Below are 18,072 nucleotides of genomic sequence, written 5' to 3'. Positions count from 1 at the left end.
TTATTACTTGAGTACATAACGGGAGGTCCTCCAGGGGGCGGCAGTTAGTTTGTCAGGATGAGCTGCCTGGTCAGGATAATGTTAGGAGAAACACTGTAGTGTACATAATAATAATAATAATAATAATAATAATCATCAAATCATCATAATAGTGTCAGGTAGTGGAGACGTTGTGTTAGACAGACATTGATGCATTGTTGTTGTTGTTCTACTTCCTACAGAGTGAAACATGGTGGAGAAGATTGGTTCAATCCTCATCTCATTAAAGGATGTGAGTATCTGTCAATATTGACATTTTATACATGGATTTTTAGGGCAGATTCACACCTACTGTATAGTTTGGTAGATTCTGTGTGATTCAGGGGTTTAGTTACAACATTGTTGCATTTTTCATTTGGTTTGCTTTCAAATTGTACTTTGTCAAACACAACAAACATTGCTAACAAGCACTGGCTAGTAGTTCGGCTATTTTCAGTGGTGTAAAGTAACTAAGTACATTTACTCATGTATATGGTTCTCAAGTACAATTTAAAGGTATTTTTACTTAACTGGAGTATTTCTAGTTTTCAGTACTTTTACTTCTACTCCACTACATCTAAGAGGCAAATATTGTACTTTTACCCCACTACAATTACATGAAAACTTTAGTTACTAGTTACTTTGTAGATTTTGATTATTATTACAAAACATATATTAACCACTTCAGTCCTATATACATTTAAGCATATACATTAATAGCAGATCTACAAGCTTTTGAGCTTGTAGATCGGCTATTTTCAAAAGATTTTAATACATTTTATACATTTGAAAACTTGTGAAATGGGATATTCTGCATAATGAGTACTTTTACTTTTGTGTTTTGTACTCAAGTATATTTTGAATTCCGGACTTTAACTTGTAACAGAGTATTTTTATATTGCAGTATTGATACTTTTACTTAACCCATTTAGACCGGGAACACATCTGTGTGTCATTTTTAGATCTCTTTGGCTATTCAAAAATAGCAGATATACAAGCTCATAGCGTTGTATATATATTTTTTTTAAAGCGAATATTAACTGAAACTCAAATCTTTTCTCTGGGGGATTCTACAAATCCATTTTTTTTTTAAAACGTATGTTGCTGTAATATTATAATAATAATAATATAATATCTGGTTCTCAAACTTTTTCATGTCAAGGACCCCAAAATGATATGTATTTGGGCCGCAGACCCCCATCTCAAAATATGTTGTTCCAGGGACCCCCAGAAGCAAAGATTTGAGTTAAAGATGTTTGCTTTAAAATAATATATATATTTATAGATTTGAACAAATGTTCAAAAATAGCAGATCTACAAGCTCATATTGCAGTATTGATACTTTTACTTAACTCATTTAAACCGGGAACGCATCTGTGTGTCAATTTTAGATCTCTTTGGCTATTCAAAAATAGCAGATATACAAGCTCATGGCGCGGCACCGAGTGCCGCGCTATGAGCTTGTATATATATATATTTTTTTTAAGGCGAACATTTGTAACTCAAATCTTTTCTCTGGGGGATTCTACAAATGTCTTCTAAATCTATTTTTTTGAAAAAAACGTATGTTGCTATAATATAATAATAATAATAATAATAATATAATAATAATGTATTATATATTATATATATATTAGTGGTTCTCAAAGCTTTTCATGTCAAGGACCCCAAAATGACATGTATTTGGGCCGCAGACCCCCATCTCAAAATATTTTGTTCCAGGGACCCCCAGAAGCAAAGATTTGAGTTAAAGATGTTTAACTCAAATCGGCACTCGGTGCCGCGCTATGAGCTTGTAGATCTGCTATTTTTTGAAAAATCGTGCTATTTCTGTATAGACAAAGATTTGTTTTTTGTTTTAATGACACAGGTTTGTTACTTAACCCATTAAGACCGGGAACACATCTGAGTACTTTTTACACCACTGGGTATTTTTGACAGAGATTTGGTGTAGAGGGAAAAACTAAGCAGACCAAGTACAGAGCCCTGGGAGACACCGGTCGATGAAGGGTTAAAGTGGTTAATGGTTCTTTATAGCATTGGTTCTCAAAGTGGGGTCCGGGGACCCCCAGGGGTCCTTGGCGGGGTTCCAGGGGGTCCCCAGCAAAATGTTTAATATACAGCATCACAATCATTTTAACTCCTTTATACATATTTCATATGTTGGCTATTTAAAAAATAGCAGATCTACAAGTTCACAGCACATCACTTCATGCCGCGCTGCGAACTTGTAGATCTGCTATTTTTTATACGTTTTGAAAAATACTGGAAATATTTGGAAAAAAGTTGAATAATTGTGATAATTTTAAACATAAATCTTCTCTTCTGGGGGTCCCTGGCACAAAACATGTTCAGATGGGGGTCCCTGGCACAAAACATGTTCAGATGGGGGTCCACAGACAAATACATATAGATGTGGAGGTCCTTGACACTAAAAGCTAGAATTACTCCTTTATAGAAGCATTTAAATAGTTAAATAATGATTATTTAAAGAACATTTCTGCTACGGCCTCAACAACCAGTTTCACTGTGTGTGTGTGTGTGTGTGTGTGTGTGTGTGTGTGTGTGTGTGTGTGTGTGTGTGTGTGTGTGTGTGTGTGTGTGTGTGTCTGTGTGTCTGTCTGTCTGTCTGTCTGTCTGTGTCTCTGTGTGTGTGTGTGTGTGTGTGTGTGTGTGTGTGTGTGTGTGTGTGTGTGTGTGTGTGTGTGTGTGTGTGTGTGTGTGTGTGTGTGTGTGTGTGTGTGTGTGTGTCTGTCTCTCTCTGTGTGTGTGTGTGTGTGTGTGTGTGTGTGTGTGTGTGTGTGTGTGTGTGTGTGTGTCTGTGTGTCTGTCTGTCTGTCTGTCTGTCTGTCTGTCTGTCTGTCTGTCTGTCTGTCTGTCTCTCTGTGTGTGTGTGTGTGTGTGTGTGTGTGTGTGTGTGTGTGTGTGTCTGTGTCTGTGTCTGTGTGTGTCTGTGCGTGCGTGCGTGCGTGCGTGCGTGCGTGCGTGTGTGTGTGTTTTCAAGGGTGGGGGTCCTGACCCACAGGTTGAGAACCACTGGTATAGAGCCCTGTGAGACACCAGTTGATGAAGGGTTAAAGTGGTTAAGGTGTGTGTGTGTGTGTGTGTGTGTGTGTGTGTGTGTGTGTGTGTGTGTGTGTGTGTGTGTGTGTGTGTGTGTGTGACTCAGTGAATGATGTGTTTAATGTTTATTGTGTTGTTTTTCTCATCAGATTATCATCCTCTCACACTGGACACAAACACAACAAACAGAACCCTCTATCTGTCTGAGAACAACAGGAAGGTGACATGTGATGATGGACAGGTTCATCAGTATCCTCCTCATCCTGACAGGTTTTATGGACAGCCACAGGTTCTGTGTTCAGAGGGTCTGACTGGACGCTGTCACTGGGAGGTAGAGTGGGAGGCTGTGGTTTCTATAGCAGTGACTGACAGAGGAATCAGCAGGAAAGGACAGGGTGATGACTGTAGGCTAGGATACAATGACATGTCCTGGAGTCTGGACTGTAGAGGAGAAAGGTACGGTAACAGTTACATTGTCATACACAATAGTAAGCAGACTCGCCTCCCTGTCAGTCCCTCTAGAGGCTCTAACAGAGTAGCAGTGTATCTAGACTGTTCTGCTGGAACTCTGTCATTCTATAAAATATCAGAGGACATTCTGATACACCTGTACACCTTCAGGGACACATTCACTGAACCTCTCTATGCTGGGTTCAGGGTTTACTCCATCTCCTCCTCCTCCTCAGTGTTTCTGTGTGAGCAGAGATAGAGTCTCTATGTGAGGGTGACATCAGGTCGTCATGGTTACTCAACATGTCTTAGTGAGTCCAGGTTGTCATGGTTACCACGAGTACTTCAATCTGTAAATCAGTGTTTCTCAAACATTCTCACGTCGAGGACCCCCATATGAACATATTCTGTTCCAGGGACCCCCATATGAACATAGTCTGTTCCAGGGACCCCCATAGGCCGAGATATTTTTTTTAAAGTCACATTTTAACCCATTAAGCATCTGTGTCACTTTTTAGATTTCTTTAGGCGATTCAAAAATAGCAGATCTACAAGCTCATAGCGCGGCACCGAGTGCCGCACTATGAGCTTGTAGATCTGCTATTTTTGTGAAATCATGAAAATTTGTGCAAATCTTTAAATATATATATTTTTATTTTATTGTATTATTTAGAAATCTTTTTTTTTTTATCGGCCTCAGGTCTTAAAGGACGACTTAACCCATTTTCAACCTCTCTTCATATAATAGGCCCTCACTAATGTCCATGGTAAAATGTTTTTAAAAAAATCTACTTGATCTGTGTCTCATAGGAGGACTGTGGACAGTCCAGAAACCCGTCTACCAGTGACATCATCATTAGGCAGGATTTTTTTTTTCCAACAAGATTTAAAACATTTTATTTAGATGTTTATTAACGTGAGAACAATGGCTTCTTTTATTGCATTGCAACTTTCCAGGAATACAAAGCCTGCCGTTTCTATTAGCTTGGATTCCCCATCGATGATGTCACTGGTAGACAGGTTTCTGAACTGTCCACAGCTCTCCTATGAGACACAGACTGAGTAGGAAAACATGGTACCGTTTTATCATGAGCATTAGTGTTTATATTATATGAATATAGGTTGAAAATGGGTGAAGTCGTCCTTTAATGGGTTAATAAGAAAAACTGCCCCTGGGGGTCCCCAGACCACACTTTGAGAAACACTGATCTAGACACTGTTTCTCAACATCAGGTCCGGGGCCCACTAGGGGTCCATATGGACTCTTACAGCAGTGGTTCTCAAACCTGTTCAAGTCAAGGACCCCCAGATTAATATGTGTTTGGGCTGCGGACCCCCATCTGAAAACGTGTTGTGCCAGGGACCCCCATCTGAAAATGTGTTGTGCCAGGGACCCCCATCTGAAAACGTGTTGTGCCAGGGACCCCCATCTGAAAACGTGTTGTGTCAGGGACCCCCATCTGAAAACGTGTTGTGCCAGGGACCCCCATCTGAAAATGTGTTGTGTCAGGGACCCCCATCTGAAAACGTGTTGTGCCAGGGACCCCCATCTGAAAATGTGTTGTGTCAGGGACCCCCATCTGAAAACGTGTTGTGCCAGGGACCCCCATCTGAAAACGTGTTGTGCCAGGGACCCCCATCTGAAAATGTGTTGTACCAGGGACCCCCATCTGAAAATGTGTTGTGCCAGGGACCCCCATCTGAAAACGTGTTGTGCCAGGGACCCCCATCTGAAAATGTGTTGTACCAGGGACCCCCATCTGAAAATGTGTTGTACCAGGGACCCCCATCTGAAAATGTGTTGTGCCAGGGACCCCCATCTGAAAATGTGTTGTACCAGGGACCCCCATCTGAAAATGTGTTGTGCCAGGGACCCCCATCTGAAAATGTGTTGTGCCAGGGACCCCCAGAGGAGATTTATGTTTACCAGAAAAAAACTAAATTATTCAAAATGTTCCAACCATTTTCAATACTTTTCTTTTTGCCGCGCTGTGAGCTTGTAGATCTGCTGTTTTTGTGTAGCCAACGCATAACATTATAAAGTGGTTAAAATGATTGTGATGCTGTTAACTACTTTAGCTGGGGACCCCCTGGAACCCATTTGGTTCCATGTGTACACTCTCAGAGTCACAGACCTGTAAGGGTCCATTTGGACCCCTTGGGGGTCCCCAGACCTCACATTGAAAAGCGGTGGTCTAGACCAGCGGTTCTCAAAGTGTGGTCCGGGGACCCCCAGGGGTCCTTGAGGGGGTTCCAGGGAGGGTTTAAAGTTAAACATATATAAATTGGCGTTTTGAAAATGGCAGATCTACAAGCTCACAACGTGTGAACTTGTAGGTCTTTTCTTTGATTCAGTCATCACCACAGGGAGATCAGATTACATTATATCAGATTAGATTAGATTATATTACATCAGATTAGATTACATTAGATCAGATTACATCAGATTAGATTACATTAGATCAGATTATATTAGATTACATTACATTAGATCAGATTATATTAGATCAAATTAGATCAGATTAGATTACATTAGATTAGACAGCGCTGCACAAACCTCCACAGATGTATAAATATGTATCATAAATAGTGATGATGTAAATATCAGTGTCATACATGTGTGTCTCATGTAGAAACACACTCATGTATTTGATATAAATATGGATCATAAATAGTGATGATGTAAATATCAGTGTCATACGTGTAGAAACACACTCATGTATTTGATATAAATATGTATCATAAATAGTGATGATGTAAATATCAGTGTCATACGTGTAGAAACACACTCATGTATTTGATATAAATATGTATCATAAATAGTGATGATGTAAATATCAGGGTCATACGTGTAGAAACACACTCATGTATTTGATATAAATATGTATCATAAATAGTGATGATGTAAATATCAGAGTCATACGTGTAGAAACACACTCATGTATTTGATATAAATATGTATCATAAATAGTGATGATGTAAATATCAGAGTCATACGTGTAGAAACACACTCATGTATTTGATATAAATATGGATCATAAATAGTGATGATGTAAATATCAGTGTCATACGTGTAGAAACACACTCATGTATTTGATATAAATATGGATCATAAATAGTGATGATGTAAATATCAGTGTCATACGTGTAGAAACACACTCATGTATTTCATGTCTATTTGACACAACAGAATGAGGAACAGTGTGTATTTGACTCTGGATTCAAACATCCACTAAATGCATTCATTCATCAATGAAGTCAAATCATTCATTGTTTATCTATTGATTCATTATTAGATCATTGTTTCATTGTGTTGTTTTCATTCCATATTATTCTCATTCTTCATAATGTTTCATATCATGTGTTATTGTAAAGATGACATCATCTTCTCAGAGAGAGAGAGATTAAGGTCATTTGTAGAATAAACTGTAATTGTTTAATAAATGTTTTGAATGTCTGTCGTTGTTCCTGTGTATTAATATTATTAGGACATTATTTCTGTTGTTTGTAGTGGTGGAAAGTAACTAAGTACATTTACTCAAGTACTGCATTTTATTTTACTTTACTGGAGTATATCCAATTTATTTTAAGTACCCAGCCAACATGTCCATCTGGGCCCCACATGCATGATGTCACTGTGTACACCTTTAAGACACATGCATGATGTCACTGTGTACACCTTTAAGACACATGCATGATGTCACTGTGTACACCTTTAAGACACATGCATGATGTCACAGCTGTAACCAGGAAGTGAGGGTAGTGGTTGGCAGCAGGTAGGCAGCATGCCATCATGTTCTTCACTGTTATTTATGTAAAACATTCATTAACCTCCAACACAACTGTGTGGACTTAAGCTCATTACACAAGCCAGAGCTTGATCAGTGCGAGAGAAAGAGAGGTGTGCTTCTGTGTTTATTCCTACCAGAGTTCATTTTGCTGACTAAGACTAAAAAGATTTTGATATTTAGTCGACTAAGACTAGACAATTTCTGACTAAAATTGGACTAAAACTAAATGATGTGTTATTCAAAAGACTAAATCTAAATTTGCTGTCAGAATGAACACTGATTTCTACCTCCAACAACACTACATGTTTAGGGCAGTGGTGCTGACACATTCTGCTGTTAGCTGAATCTGTCTTGAGAGAGATTACCCACACGCACTAACTGAACCTCAACAAGCTGATTGATGCATCACCAAGCTTGTCTTTTACTTTAGTTATTATAGCAAACCATATGAATCTCTTTACCTGTTTGTTTCTCTGTTTCCATGTGAGGGAGGTGGTGATCAGGTGTTCCCTCAATCACATACAGTGCATCGAGACGAGGAAGTGCATCCACTTCAACAAGCTGTGTAACGGGGCCCAGACTACGATGAAGGGGTCCACTGTCGAGGTAGGAGGATGACTGATTTCACTCATTTGGATTCCATGATAGAAGCCAGCATGTATTCTATTGCATTGGTTCTCAAGGACCCCCAGGGGTCCTTAAAGGAGTTCCAGGGGGTCCCCAGCTAAATGAAGGATAGTTAGGAACTAAATGTTGTGTAACACAAAAGGTGACTGATTAGGTGGTAGTTCTGTGGATGCTTACAGTGGCAGCTAAAGGATTTGTTGGGGCCAGTCTTCTAGATGTAAACATGTAAAAAGCATTTAAAGCTAAACCTGTACAAATGAAACTGAAACTGAAATGAAAACATTTGTACACTCTCAGAGTTACATTAACATTGATTTTACAATATAAGTTGGGCTCCCAGAGATATAAATGCCATTACATGGGGGTCCGTAGCCTTAATGCATGTCAAACTGGGGGTCCTTGAAATTAAAATGGTTGAGGATCACTGCTAGAGCCGTATAAAGAATCTTCTCTTATGGGGGTCCCTGGCATATCTTTTCAAATGGGGGTCCACGGGCTAATAAGTGTCAATTTGGGGGTCCTTGACATGAAAAAGTTTGAGAACCACTGCTCTATTGCAGCAGTGGTTCTCAAACTGTTTTGTGTCAAGGACCCATTTGGAAAGATATGCCAGGGTCTCAAACATTTTAATTTATTGGGGGTTCCAATCTAAAATGTAATATCATCGTCAGTGTTAATTTAACTTTGAAAGGGTACAAATGGAACCATATGGACCGTTAGGGTCCATTTGGTTCCATTTGTACCCTTTCAGAGTTACAGGCACATAAGGGTCAATTTGGTTCCTAACAATGAATTTGGCTGGGGACCCCCTGGAACCCCCTCAAGGCCCCCCCCCGGACCCCACTCTGAGAACCGATGTTCTATGGAAGCATGTTTAGCTATTTTTGGTTATTAATTTCAGATTAGAGCATTTGAAGTGGTCAAACAATATGTTGGAGAACAATGGCTTCCATTATAACATGCTAACTCCCATTGATAAAAAGTTAGCTTGGATTCCCCATCGATGAGGTTTCAGTATCATGAGCATTAGTGAGGACCAACTGAAGATAGGTTGAAAATGGGTGAAGTGGTCCTTTAAGTCAGTGGTTCTCAAAGTGGGGTCCGGGGACCCCCAGGGGTCCTTTGGGGGGTTCCAGGGGGTCCCCAGCAAAATATGTTAATATAGCATCGCAATGATTTGAACCACTGTAACCTTTTATACTTTGGCTTTTCAAAAATAGCAGACCTACAAGCTCATAGTACGGCACCGAGTGCCGTGCTATGAGCTTGTAGATCTACTAGTTTTTGAAAAATTGTGAACATTTCTGCAAACCTTTGAATATATATATTTTAAAGCGGACATTTGTAACTCGAATCTTTGCTTTTGGGGGTCCCTGTAACAATATATTTTGAGATGGGGGTCCGCGGCCAAATACATACCATATTGAAGATTAAAAAAAAATAGCCGATATACATATCACCACGCGTTGTGAACTTGTAGATCGGCTATTTTCAAATAGCCAATGTACCATAATATGGACTCAAAGTGGTTCATGCTATACCAAGTCATTTTGCTATCATGCAACCAGTCGCTTCTTCTTTTTTGGCTCGTTTTCATAGACCTGTCTGCTTGTTTCAGCTTGTGTGTGTGTGTGTGTGTGTGTGTGTGTGTGTGTGTGTGTGTGTGTGTGTGTGTGTGTGTGTGTGTGTGTGTGTGTGTGTGTGTGTGTGTGTGTGTGTGTGTGCGTGCCATGGTGTACCTTGGCCTCCTTTGCATATGCTGTTGGAACGAGTCCTAGTTTGTGTGCATTGGCACCAGGGCTGAAAATGTCGGAGCTCCGATACAATAATGCTTTTGCATTGATGAATTGACTTTGGTAGGCTGCCTGGGAGAGGAGATTCACAGAGATTAAATTAATATTGATCTCCCAAATGGATGGACATTATAACAGTGTGATATAAGTCTGTTTGAGTTTTAAAATGGATCATTTAAATGTATGTTTTTTTAGGGTATCTATCACCCATTAAATGAATGGAGTTTTGATTCATTCTTTGTTTGGTGGGTTTGTAAATCTTTTTGGGCCGGTGGTGCAAATGCAAAACTCAAGTTTTTTTGCATACTCTCAGTCTCTAGTTAAATGAACACTCAGGATTTTAAGCGTGTTTGACGGCATTGATGGTTAAAGGAACCATCCTGTAACTCTGTGGTTCACAAACTTGGGGTCGGGACCCCCAGGGGGGTCCCTAAATTATTTTGGGGGGTCCCCAGATGGTTAGCTTAAGGTGCAACATTGATTTCTCACTCAGCAGTAAACACACCAACATACAGTATAAGTGTATGGGTATCTGCACATTTAGTTACAATTTAATCATTTTTAAGACCTTTTTAATACCAAATTGGCCTCACAATGCGAGGCTTGTAGATCGGCCATTTTCACAATATTAATCTGTGGAACCGAGTCAAACGAAATGTAATGCCTACACTTCCAAGTGCTTGTCAGGTTGGGGGGCCTGCAGTTCAAATTGATTATTGATTATTTTGGGGGGTCGCTGCCTGAAAGGTTTGGGAACCCTTGCTGTAACTGGTTGGATTCAGCACTATAACTTCACTCCATCCATAGCAACACAGATATATATGGATATCTATTATTTACAAAAAATAGATCCATCATCTCCATCAAACTTGTAGTAACTGGTAAAGTACATTTACTAATGCGTCGCATTGTGAGCTTGTAGATCGGCTATTTTCAAAAGATTAATTCATTATTTATACATTTTAAAACATAATGAATACTTACTACTTTTGGTACTTAAATACATTTTGATACCAATACTTATGTACTTTTACTCAAGTAAATATTAAATTGATTTTATTTTTTTGTAATAATGATCTGCTCTCCTCCCAACACACACACACACACACACACACACACACACACACACACACACACACACACACACACACACACACACACACACACACACACACACACACACACACACACACTACAAAAAAGGACCACGATGGATATCCTTTTAACAGATGTTTATTCATTAGTGCAGTACTTGAGTACATGTACTTAGTTACTTTACACCACCGGTAAACACTGAACTGTTTCTCTCTCCACCTCCTGCCACTCAGGTTGAAGAGAGCATCGCTGCATGTCTGGCTGACGTCACATCTCACAGTGGATGTCCTGTCTTCTCACCACCTCAAGCTGAACCCAGACCAGACTGAGCTTCTCTTCTTCTCAGGTAAGTCCTGCTCCATGCAGGACCTTAATGTGGGGCATTGCAGCTTGGCAGCCCTTGAGGAAGTCAGACAATTATCTTAGCTCCTGGCCATCTTTAACGCTTATTTTTGGCCAAGCATGCAGCTTGTCTGTGAAGGACTTTCCAATCAGGAATAGGTTTCCAAACCGTTCTTCTAACAGCTGCCAGGCTGTGTCATATGCTTCTTCTGTACCTAGTAGGAAGAAACCTTCAACTGCTTTCTGTGCAGCAGCACCACCTAGGTACTTTCTCAGGTAATACAGTTTTTCGTTCTTTGGAATGTTTTTCTTGTCAATTAACGTCTTGAAAGACAGTCGCCAGTCTTTGTATCTCAAAGGATCTCCGGTGAATACCGCAGGCTCTGGCGTTGGAAGACGATTGGCACTTATAGCTTCTGCTAGCACTTTGACAAATTCAAGAGTGTTCTGCTCTTGGGGCCGGGGCGTTGCGCTTGTTGCAGCTTGAGGTAGACTTTGGGGACGAGGGGCTTGACTTGTGACTTGTTGATATTGGGGAATGCATGTAACAAAAGTATTGCCATCAAAACATACCTAAAGTATCAAAAGTAAAAGTACTTAAATGTTTGAAAATAGCCGATCTTCCAGCTCACAATGCGACGCGTTGTGAGATTGTAGATCTGCTATTTTCAAATAGCCTATGTATAAAATAGGGCTGAAGTGGTTAATACATGTTTATATAATGTAATGCTATATATATGCAAAGTAACTCAAGTTTTCAGATAATTGTAGTGGAGAAAAAGTACAATATTTGCCTCTGAGATGTAGTGGAGTAGAAGTACTGACAATTGGAAATACTCCAGTAAAGTAAAAAATACCTGAACATTGATTTTAAGTACAGTACTCAAGTAAATGTGCTTAGTTACTTTCCACCGCTGGTTTGAAGTGATCAAACTAGTAATAGAATACATGTTTAGTATCTTCCATAAACATGAAGCTTAAAGCTTCAATCTGTGATTTCTTCAACCTGTCTGCTGTATTTAGAACAGCAGCGACATGATAATGATAACAGTGGTGTAAAGTAACTAAGTGCATTTACTCAAGTACTAATTTTGAGGAACTTTTACTTGACTGGACTATTTCCAATTTGCAGTACTTTTCCTTCTACTCCACTACATCTCAGAGGCCAATATTGTACTTTTACTCCACTACAATTATTTGAAAACTTTAGTTACTTTTCAGATATAAATGATTACATCATAAAACATGCATTAAAGGGAATGCATGTCATGGTGTAATTGCAAATTACACCATGATGAGTCATCATGGTGTAATTTGCAATGTTAAACCCACAATCAATCCTCCAGTTCAAGGCAACACAGAAAGGGGGGAACTTTTTTCTTATTTCCACACAACTCCTTTATGCTTTATTAATGACATAGTTAAATATTGAAAAGGGGTGGATTTCCCCTTTAACCACTTTAGCCCTATTTTATGCCTCGGCTATTTGAAAATAGCCTATCTACACGTGTCGCAGCGCGACACGTTTTTTAGATTGGCTATTTTCCAACATTTTAGTACTTTTACTTTTGGTACTTGGAAGTACATTTTGATACTAATACTTTTGTACTTTTACTCAAATTATTTTTGAATTCCGGACTTTTACTTGTAACAGAGGTTGCAGTATTGATACTTTTACTTGAGACATACTTAAGGCCAGGTACACACTGCAGGACATTAGGTCCGATATTGCTGTCGCCCGACCTTTTTTGGCGCTCGCCGACAAAACCTCCCGACCCGACGCAGATCGGCCTTTGATCTGCGAGATAATGCTCGCTGTGTGTGAAAGGCTCTGCGACACGATGTGGCCGCGATTCTCCGCTCTGTGACGGCTTTCCGACCGTTTTCAGATAACTATAATAATAAGTTAGATATTCAGGTGTCTCGCAGACTGAAAATCATGCAATGTGAAAGGGGCTCCGATCAGCTTGCGAGGAGATGCACGCTACAGCCAATGAGAGCACATTACAGCCACCGTGGCTATGGAAGGTCTGTGGACCTGACCACAACAAACAGATCCTCATCATCCCCCCACATAGTTACCGTCCAGTCCTGTATTAAGTTAAACATTATTATAAAACAGAATGAGTGAGAGAGCGTGCTAGAAGAGGGGCTGTTTATTTGAGACTATTGCACAGAGATAGAGAGAGAGAGAAAGACATAGAGCGAGCAATCTGTATGTGTGTGTGTGTGTGTGTGTGTGTGTGTGTGTGTGTGTGTGTGTGTGTGTGTGTGTGTGTGTGTGTGTGTGTGTGTGTGTGTGTGTGTGTTCAAACAACATTAGGAAACAAGGCCAAAAAAGCAACTACACTTTCAAGCAACTTTACAGAAAAACAATCCCAAAGATCTTATCTTATCTTATAATAAGCGGACATGGCAACTCTGTGCGCTTTTAGAGAGAGAGAGAGAGAGAGAGAGAGAGAGAGAGAGAGAGAGAGAGAGAGAGAGAGAGAGAGAGAGAGAGAGAGAGAGAGAGAGAGAGAGAGAGAGAGAGAGAGAGAGAGAGAGAGAGAGAGAGAGAGAGAGAGAGAGAGAGAGAGAGAGAGAGAGAGAGAGAGAGAGAGAGAGAGAGAGAGAGGTGTAATTTCAATGTGTTTTCACAATGTGTTTTCACACCCAGCAGAATATTGAAGCTACACACCGGCCCAAGTCAGATCCTGAACTACACAAGGTAACTTTCAATTGATTGTAGCAGTGAGCAAAATGGGTTGCAATCTCTCCCCTACAGTGAAGCCGCAATCTGGGCCAAGAAAATGTCTTGACTCTACTCCACCTTTCAATTGACTATAACAGTAATCCTCAATGGTGATGTTGCACGTATGACATGTAGCCTAATTACCTTGTCTTTCACCAACAGGAAATCTTATCAGAACTCCCAGGAGAAAGTCACAGGATTCCCAAAGGTACATTTTGATAAAGTTTGGAAGTCATCTTACTCTGGCAAAGATTTAATTGGGGAGAGATATTGATGTTGAACTTGAAAATTAAGATCTGCACCAGCCAAAGTATAGCCTCAAATTCACAGGCAGACTGTCACATGGTTTGTTTCTTTCAGTTTCCCATGTCGGAGAAAAGTAAGAATGGAAGTATTATTTATCACTTTTTTAACACTTACGTGTTAGTGTATTATTTCTGTTTCATATCAACATAATTGTCTTCTTTGCAGGTTGGCAGAGTGTGCCGTTTCTCTTTTTGCAATTTAGCGTTGCGTTTTCTTTTTGTTTCAGACTTTTGACCAATGCCCTGATGAGTCCTTTCTACTTGCATGGACAGCATGAGAGAGCTTTCAAAAGCACTGCCTTCTATCTGTCATCAAAGGTTCAAATAACTTTGTCAGTGCTAGTTATTTGTTGATTGCTTATTCACGTTGTAAACGTGTGACTGACATATACTAGATAACCTCTGTAATGTCTACTGTCAGCCTGAGAGTTATTCGTCATTGTTTTGACTGCAGAAGCCGTTCAGAAGACATTCAGAGAGACAATGGAGAACCTGGTCAGCGCTGCCATCTCTGACCACTTCAAGCAGGCGCTTGGTAGAAGTGGTGGAGGGGGTTACAAGAAGAAGAGGACAACGCCTTGAAGCAAATCCAATGTTATTATTTGATCAAAACATTTTGTTAAGACTTGTCTTTTCTAGTTGTTTAACCCATTAGGACAGGGAACGCATCTGTGTAACTTAAGATTTATTCGGCTATTCAAAAAAATAGCAGATCTACAAGCTCATAGCGCTTCAGACATTCATTCAGATATTATAATACAACAAAAAGGCTAAATGGCACCATCAGCATCTTCAGTGATGTTGTAGTAGCCTACAGGTGTAAACGTGTGTTTACAAGAAAACATAAGAAGTGGGTTTCAGGTGAGCTGATTTGATTCTGAACACAGCCAATACACACAGTTGTCAACAGTTTCAGTGAAATTGTTAATTTCTTAACTCATTAATAACATTTCATGTAATCATACAACAGGACAAAGGTGACACACTCAGCAGGGTACACAGCACTGCAGGGAGTTGCACCCTGGATCCAGCAGACGCTAGAAGTACTACTACCAGTGCTTGTTGGCTTTGTGACACACCACCATGTCTTACTTGCATGTGAAAACAGAAAATATTAAAAAAGGGCTGAATAGCCGGTGTAAAAACACAAATCGGCTGATTACAAGCCAATCTACAGGCTTGTAGATCGGCTATTTAAAAACATTAATGAAGTGTTTTGGAATATTTGCATACATAACTGTCTCAAATAGGAACACACAGTATCCCCTGTCACAGTGGTTCTCAAACCTTTTAATTTCAAGGACCCCCAGTTTGATATGCATTTAGACCAAAGACCCCCATTTGATAACATTTTCTATATCTCTGGGACCTCAATCTATATTACAAAATCCTATCTCTCAGAGTGTACAAATGGAACCAAATGGACCCCTGAGGGTCCATTTGGTTCCATTTGTACACTCTCAGTGCCCTATAATGTACAATAAACAAGAGCATGGGGGCCTAGACATACACAAACAGATCAGATACAGTGATTAGAATCAACATCTACAATACATTACATTGTCTGAAACAGTCCATCACTAATTAGATTTCTCCTCATTTAGCAGTATAATATATATCATGCATGTTACACTGAGCGGTTTACAAACCCCCCACACACCCCAGATGGAGGTAAACATGTGTTGACCAACAACACACATTGACCCATGACCACAAAATATTAAACTGTCATGTTAAATAACAGTACAAAAACGGAGCTAGAGCTCTTTCCCTCAAACTGCTATATAATAACCAAGCTAAAATATATTATAAATAATATGAAATATAAAATCGGGGACTAGATATGACTGTTTGTTAGCTTTAAGCAGCTTTCAGCCCACTATAAAGCCTGCAGCAGCAGCTATATGAAAACAGCAGTTACAGTCAGCCCAATACACACTCATAACATCCCAGATTGATCTAACAATGAATCCACTGTCCATTCATCAGCTCACCAGGTTATCTGAGCACACAACCGTTATCTTTACAGTGTTATAAACGGTCCCATACAGCCTTTAAACCCCTCAATAAATGACGCTAACGCGCTAATTTCGCTAGCATCTCCTCCTTTCAACAAATAAGAGCCTTAAACTAAGCTAAATATATATTTAAAATCATATTAAATATAACATCGTCTTCCTTAGGGACTATGGAGTATATACTGATCAATGATTATGTCCTATTAGCACAATTGGAGCCATTTAAACGTCTGTTTACAACGTTAGCATAGCATCCCTTGGTCATATAAAAAAAATAAACATCTGTCAGTTCAAACACACAATGTTACACAATGTGTTAAGTGCCGTTTTGTGACGTTCTGTGGAAAATAAAAGGCACCTTTACCTGTCTGCTGCTGCTGCTGTCTGACTATGCTCTCACCAGTGGATCTGCTGTTTTCATACTGACGATGTAAACAGTAGGTTTAAAAGGCCAGCCGCTCGTTTCACTCCCAAGCCTGGCAACGCTGGCCGTAACGGAAGGCTGCGACGGAGATGTAAAAATCCACGGCTTGATGTCATCAAAAGCTCATAAAACATCAAATCTAAACGTTATTGGGTCCCAACCAGCACAAAGAGACCATCCGTTGGGGCTCGCGTGGCCCATATAGTCCACACAGTCGCTTCTTTTGGGCTTTGTTTTCCCAGACCGGGTCGCTCGATTCTCTCCCACAGTCTGGCAACGCTGGCTGCAGCGGGCCCGGGCCCGGGCGTGCCCTCTCGCATGTACGCATGTCTGCTTGTCAGACCAATCACAGCCCTTGCTGACTTTGTCCCTCCCCTTAAATCCACGCCTCCTGCGCTGCTCGTATCACTTCTCATGTTATCGTGCGGATGCTACGTCTCTCCGTCCGATGAGAGATTACTATGGAAAGTGTTTTACTTCATTTCGCTTCATATTATATCACTGATCTACTTTCATTTCGTCGTCTTTTGTCTGAGGTGAGTAATATTACTTTATATTTACTTTTTTTCCCGCCTTTATTACTTTATATATTTTTTCCGCCTTTTTTGGAACCTACATCTACGTTCATATTTCAAACACAGTTTGTACCCCATGGCCACGGATGTTATAATTATGTACGGGCCCTCAGAAGTAGCCGTATCTTCCGTATTGCAGCAGCAGTACTAGTTTATTTTGGGTGTGCAGCACTATAAAACCTGTTTATTCTGAGTAAGCAGTACTAGTTTATTTTGGGTGTGCAGCACTATAAAACCTGTTTATTCTGAGTAAGCAGTACTAGTTTATTTTGGGTGTGCAGCACTATAAAACCTGTTTATTCTGAGTAAGCAGTACTAGTTTATTTTGGGTGTGCAGCACTATAAAACCTGTTTATTCTGAGTAAGCAGTACTAGTTTATTTTGAGTGTGCAGCACTATAAAACCTGTTTATTCTGAGTAAGCAGTACTAGTTTATTTTGGGTGTGCAGCACTATAAAACCTGTTTATTCTGAGTAAGCAGTACTAGTTTATTTTGGGTGTGCAGCACTATAAAACCTGTTTATTCTGAGTAAGCAGTACTAGTTTATTTTGGGTGTGCAGCACTATAAAACCTGTTTATTCTGAGTAAGCAGTACTAGTTTATTTTGGGTGTGCAGCACTATAAAACCTGTTTATTCTGAGTAAGCAGTACTAGTTTAGTTTGGGTGTGCAGCACTATAAAACCTGTTTATTCTGAGTAAGCAGTACTAGTTTATTTTGGGTGTGCAGCACTATAAAACCTGTTTATTCTGAGTAAGCAGTACTAGTTTATTTTGAGTGTGCAGCACTATAAAACCTGTTTATTCTGAGTAAGCAGTACTAGTTTATTTTGGGTGT

The 18,072-nt window shown here is 39.9% G+C and overlaps 1 protein-coding gene across 1 annotated transcript in view; it reads left to right on the top strand.

The window, feature by feature from the left end:
- The window catches only part of LOC311038678 (NACHT, LRR and PYD domains-containing protein 12-like), a gene marked incomplete at both ends in the record, with an annotated part of 279,561 nt that overhangs the window by 10,211 nt on the left and 251,278 nt on the right, over window positions 1-18,072 (top strand). The window lies entirely within an intron of this gene.

Source organism: Gymnoscopelus microlampas (genome assembly GCF_963454915.1).
Source record: "Gymnoscopelus microlampas genome assembly, chromosome: 22".
NCBI lineage: Eukaryota > Metazoa > Chordata > Actinopteri > Myctophiformes > Myctophidae > Gymnoscopelus > Gymnoscopelus microlampas.
This window is presented reverse-complemented; position numbering and strand designations above follow the sequence as displayed.